The sequence below is a fragment of the Myotis brandtii genome, unplaced genomic scaffold (genome assembly GCF_000412655.1).
Source record: "Myotis brandtii unplaced genomic scaffold, ASM41265v1 scaffold958, whole genome shotgun sequence".
Lineage (NCBI taxonomy): Eukaryota > Metazoa > Chordata > Mammalia > Chiroptera > Vespertilionidae > Myotis > Myotis brandtii.
Genome location: NW_005371960.1, coordinates 105,411 through 110,669, shown reverse-complemented (window position 1 = coordinate 110,669; position 5,259 = coordinate 105,411). Strand labels below are relative to the sequence as shown.

The 5,259-nt window shown below is 40.3% G+C and overlaps 1 protein-coding gene and 1 long non-coding RNA gene across 5 annotated transcripts in view; one reads left to right on the top strand and one right to left on the bottom strand.

Annotated features, from left to right (window-relative positions):
* STRN (striatin, calmodulin binding protein) overlaps positions 1–5,040 on the bottom strand; it is an 83,302-nt gene extending 78,262 nt beyond the window's left edge. For all 4 annotated transcript variants that reach the window (XM_005886087.2, XM_014533237.1, XM_005886088.2 and 1 more), the window contains exon 1: positions 4,970–5,040. The gene's annotated coding sequence lies outside the window, so the exon portion shown is untranslated. The remainder of the gene's footprint in view (positions 1–4,969) is intronic.
* Positions 5,041–5,097: 57 nt separating this feature from the next.
* LOC106724759 overlaps positions 5,098–5,259 on the top strand; it is a 2,023-nt gene continuing 1,861 nt past the window's right edge. The window contains exon 1 of the long non-coding RNA XR_001360599.1: positions 5,098–5,172. This is a non-coding gene — a long non-coding RNA (uncharacterized LOC106724759). The remainder of the gene's footprint in view (positions 5,173–5,259) is intronic.

Genomic DNA, 5,259 nt, shown 5'->3' with positions numbered 1-5,259 from the left:
CCAGCCAGAGCGAAGGCCTGGGTCCCGGGTGCCGGAGGAAAACCGGTGCCGGCAGCCAGGGGGAGGGAAGGCCTATTGCACGAATCTTTTCATGCAACAGGCCTCTAGTCAATCAATAAAAGTGATTAAATAAGCATTAGTGACTGGTTATCTCAGCAGGTTATAAGAACAGAGCAAGATAATGTACTTGAAAAGTTTTTTTAAAAACTGCAAAGGTATATGGAGATTTAAGTAACAGAGCTTCGACAAAATCTGTTTTCATTCTTGGTCATTTAATCTCTCTCTGGGCCTCACTCTACTTGTAAAAAAAGGATGTAGCTGATTAATTCCAAAGTTCATTCCAGCTCAAAGATTAATATCTTTTTTATCTCTCAGTCTGAGGGAGGCATATACGTCTCATCTAATACTAATGCCAGGGGCCCTAATTGCTACATTTCTGATTTAAGTAGCCTGCTGCAGAGCTCAGGGAATTAATATATTTAAAAGTTTACCCAAATTATTCTAAGATTACAACTAAAGTTGAGAAACACTAAACTAAAGTAACATATATTAGGATATGTTTTTAAGAGTGAAACCTCTATAACCTTTCTAAAATATAATTATTATTTCTAAAATATAATTAAAAATTATCAAGGATGACTAGAATCAAAAAATAAACCTGTTTACAAAATTTCACCATACCACAATGGGGCTCACCAGTTCCAAGTTTAAAGGTCCAAATAAAACAAAAAATTACTTTTATAAAGTGGTTAGTAAATATATACAATTTGTTACTTAAGAAGTCATGCGTGGTTAAGATAGACGCATTCTGAAATGTTTACAGAAAATTCAAAATAGAAGACACAGAGTGAGTTATTAAGTAAATCAAGTACATGTGAAGTATATTATCAATGTTTGGGGGTGGAGGGGTTTAAGAGGATGAGCCAGCAGACCTGGCCTGGGAAAGGAGTCCTATTATCAAAATTTTGAGGCTGATTCCTATTTGAATGTCCCTTAGTGCCACTATCAGACCCAGAATATGAAACTGCATGGTTCCAGAATGGCACTTATACGTTCTCGCCTTAGAAGAGTTCATAACTGAAGATTGTGCTTTTCTGTGAGAACAAGGAGATATACAACTTTAACATCATGCACTTGATGCTACTTATTTATTCGGCACTTACTTTGTGTTATGTACCAGGCCTCTGCTAGATATCTTAAAATATCTCGTTTAATTCTCACAAGGTAGCCCTAGCTGGTTTGGCTCATTGGATAGAGTGTTGGCCTGTGGACCAAAGGGTCCCGGGTTCCATTCAAATCAAGGGCAATATGTCTGTTGTAGGCTCCTCCCCAACCCAGCCCCTGGTCCGGAGTGTGCAGGAGGCAACCAATCGATGTGTTTCTCTCACATCAATATTTTTCTCTGCCTTTCTCCCCATCTTCCACTCCCCTTTGTCTCAAATCTCACATCCTGTCCTCTATCACATCTTGCTGATTCTACCTTCAAAAATGTATTCAAAATCCATTATATTTTGAACATGTTTAAAATTATATAATCCCAGATCTCATTACTGCCACTTTAGTTCATCTCTAGCCCGGATTATTCAAAGGGCCTCCTAACTAGATTCTGGTTCTTCTATCCTCATCACCCCTCCAAGTCTATTCTGAATCCTTGGCAAAGGGTTCTGTTTAAAGATGCTGTCACTCTTTTGTTCAAAACATTTCAATAGTTACCCACCTTGTTGAGGTAAAATCTAAAGTCTTACCATGGGCAAGACTCAATACTTCTGACATCATTTCTTCTAGTCTCCTCCTGTACTCCACCCACACTTGCCTCATTATTCCTCAAACATTCCAAACGTGTTCCTTCCCTCTTCTGTTCCCTCTGTCTGGAATACTCTCCTTAGAATTCACCTTTTCAGGTCTCTGTTCAAAAGGCACCTTATCAGTAAAGGCTTTCTTCCCCATTCCATCCTCCCAAGCACTCCATATCCCACTTACACACTTTATCACAGCTCTTATTACCATCTAATGTTCTCAGGATGCATTTATTTAATACAGTCTGTCTTCCCGCACAATTTAAGTTTCATGTGGGTAGGATCTGTTTTCATCATTGTTGTTTCTCAGTGCCTAGAACAGGACCTGGCAGGAAGTAGGCACTTGAAAAACATCTATTGAATGAAAATATGAATCATCAATGCCAAAATTTAAATTCATAAACACTCTAGTACCAGCAACCATATAACTAACGATAGCTTGACCTTTTTCTCAGTTCTAGCATTTCCAAGTAAACAGCACAGCCTCCCCAACTACACACACACAACTAAGGCAATAACTTTTATTTTTTTTATTTACATGTTTGTTTTCCCATAAGTCAGTAATTTTCGAAACTGAGCCTTAGGTTCTCATTACCTCATAAAGTTCTTTTTTCCTGCTATTCACTCCACTCACTGCTAAGCTCTTCTGTGCTATACTGAGAAAATTTAAATCCCTCAAGTGATAAACACTAATTTTTCTGCATTCTGATTGTTCTATCACTCCAACCAGACTGCAAGTTTCTTTGAGGTAATCAATCTGGTTCAATCTGTCTCACCCAGAAAATTGTTTCAAATGTTAGGTATCCCATTTTCAATTCCTTTCACAAATATTAAAGCTCAGTAATAATTTTGACCATTCTTTTCCCATGAATTACCTATTCTCATCTACATGGTGTGGTGAGGGGGGTTACCAAAAGTAAAAGAGAATCATCTATTAACTAAAATGGGCAAGGGGGAACAAAATGACAATACATTTTTGGTACAATGTGGTTAGTCCCTTACTCTCAAGATCTGAAGGAGGGAGGAAGTGATGACGGCAGGCCAGGTAGATAGGTGGGAGCTTGGATTGCCTTTCACAATTCTGCCCTGGCAATTTGAAAGAGCAGGATTAACAGGTTCCTGAAGAGACACATTAGAGTTCATCTTAAAGGTATTTTTGTTGACTTTGGTGTTAAGGACTTGAGAAAAGATTTAAAAATTAAAAGGAAGACATCAAGTAATCCAAATTTCATCATCACTCAGTTCTTACTTCCTATTGTTTTTCTAGGAAAATTCCAATGGCAATAGAAAAATAAAGGGATATGCTCAAATTTAATGATTTGGCAAATGGGGGGGGGAATCATTTGGCAAATTGAGGGGATGGGGAACATCTGTAATACTGTTAATAATAAAAATAAATGATTTTCAATATCTGTTTGGAAAATATGACTTTTTTTACGTTTCTCTGTGGATGCTTAATTTAATTTGAGAACAAACCAAAAGGTACTGTAAAAATGCCGTGCCCTTAATATAATGAGCACCAATGGGAAACCTACCTTAAGTTTAATATTTCCCATTAATAACCCAGGAAGTTGTGTGTGCATATAAAACTGAAGAGTGGCTACAGTTACAGGTAAAATTAAAAAGTTTAAACACAGTGAGGTGAGGGGAGACACAGGGAGTGAAGTGGGTTGAAAATTCCCAAAGTTCCGCAAGTAGTAAGAATTGTTTTCTTGTTTTTTACCCAATTAGTGTGACTTATCTTACATTCCCTAAACTAGAAAAAATATTAAAATTTAAGTGGTTACATATAAGAATCATCCTCCACAACAGTACAACATGAAAGTTAAAGCCTGCCTTTAACACTTCCTTGAAGTCTGAAATCCACAAGCTCATTTATGGAATTCACTGTTAATCAAGGTGAATTACCAGTAAATTTGAGTGGAGCATCTAAGTCTGCTGTTTACTATACAGACATGGTCAGACGCATTAAAAGAAAAATTAAAAATATCAAAAGCAACATAACAGTCAGAATGAAAAAGCCACCAAAGAATATAAACATAGAGACTCAGAAGGAATCTGAGAAACGATGGGTCACTTCCTCACTTCATTCAACTCCTCTGAGGCCTTCCCTAACCACTCCATCTAAAATAGCTGCCCCTATCACATTCTATTCCTGTACCCTGAGTTATTCTTCTCAGAGCAGTTGCCTCTATGGGTCAGTATATTATAGAGATGCATTGACTCACTGCCTCCCACCTAAAACGTAAGCTCTATGAGGGTAGAGGCTGCGTCAGTTTTGTCAATCCCAGGACCTAGAGGCACACCGCTGGCACTCAATAAAGGTGCCAAATAAATATAAGTGATGAAACTGAAGTTCAGAGAGGTTAAAGGATTCCCTAAAGGTCACAGAGCTAGCAGCAAGCCCAGCCCCTACTGTAACCGTCTGCTTGCTCTTCTCATTCCACTTGCACCACACCAAAGAAGGCTGTCCCAGCACAGACCCTGTTAAACAGACTTCTCCTTTTCTGTTTCTTTCTTTAAGGATCAAAGAAAATACATGTTACCAAAAAAAGAGTGACACACTGGGTAGCATTTTAACTTCAAGTGTCTCAAACCAACCAAAACTACACTCCAATTTCATAAACATGCAGGATCAGCCAGGAAAGCATAGCTCTTTAAGTTCCTTGTGAAATTGGTGTCTGGCTTGGAAGTTTTCAAGAAGAGCCACTTAACCGACTCAGAATGGCCTGCAAAGTCTCAGCCTCACTTTCATTCTCCTAAGAGGCCACAACTGCTCCCCCCTGGATAGACTCTATTTTGCAGATGATGCCGGAAATGTAACCAACCTTAAAGCCCCTTTCAGTCCCTTTGAGAGTCAAAGTCGATCCCACAAAACACTGAACACAACATTAATCCTCGGGGAAGTTTTAGATTCTGAGAACAGGAAACCATCTCTCAACTACCATCTGACTGCGATCCTCTCTACTAGTGGGTCCTTCCTTCACAATCCGTGAATCTGAAATACCTAAAAGCAACGCGGGAGGGGGTGAGGGAGTGGGAGGAAGAGAAGACACATTTACATATGTAAGGAGCGGGCTGCATATGCCTAGTAACACTTTCTCCCCCAACACCAGCTTCTCGCCGACAGTCCAGGCCGCACAGGTTCAACTTCTGTCGTCTCCTCCGCTCACCTTCCTCTCGGAGGAGCCTATCGCCCATCCCTACCGCGGGGACGTCTCTAGACCAAGGACAGAGGATGATTTGCCCGACGTCTTCCAAACTACTGCTGGCCCCATTAGTACACGAAAGGGAAGCCCTGCAACGTGCGACGGCCGGAGCGTGGAAAGGAGACAGAGTTCAGAGAAGGAAGGAGCAAACGCAGAGGAGCGGGAGGGTAAACAACGCATCAGGGCGGGAGTGGGAACCCGGGTCAAGGAAGTGGGGTCAGCCAGAGGCAAAGGTGAAGGGGGGAAGGGGACGG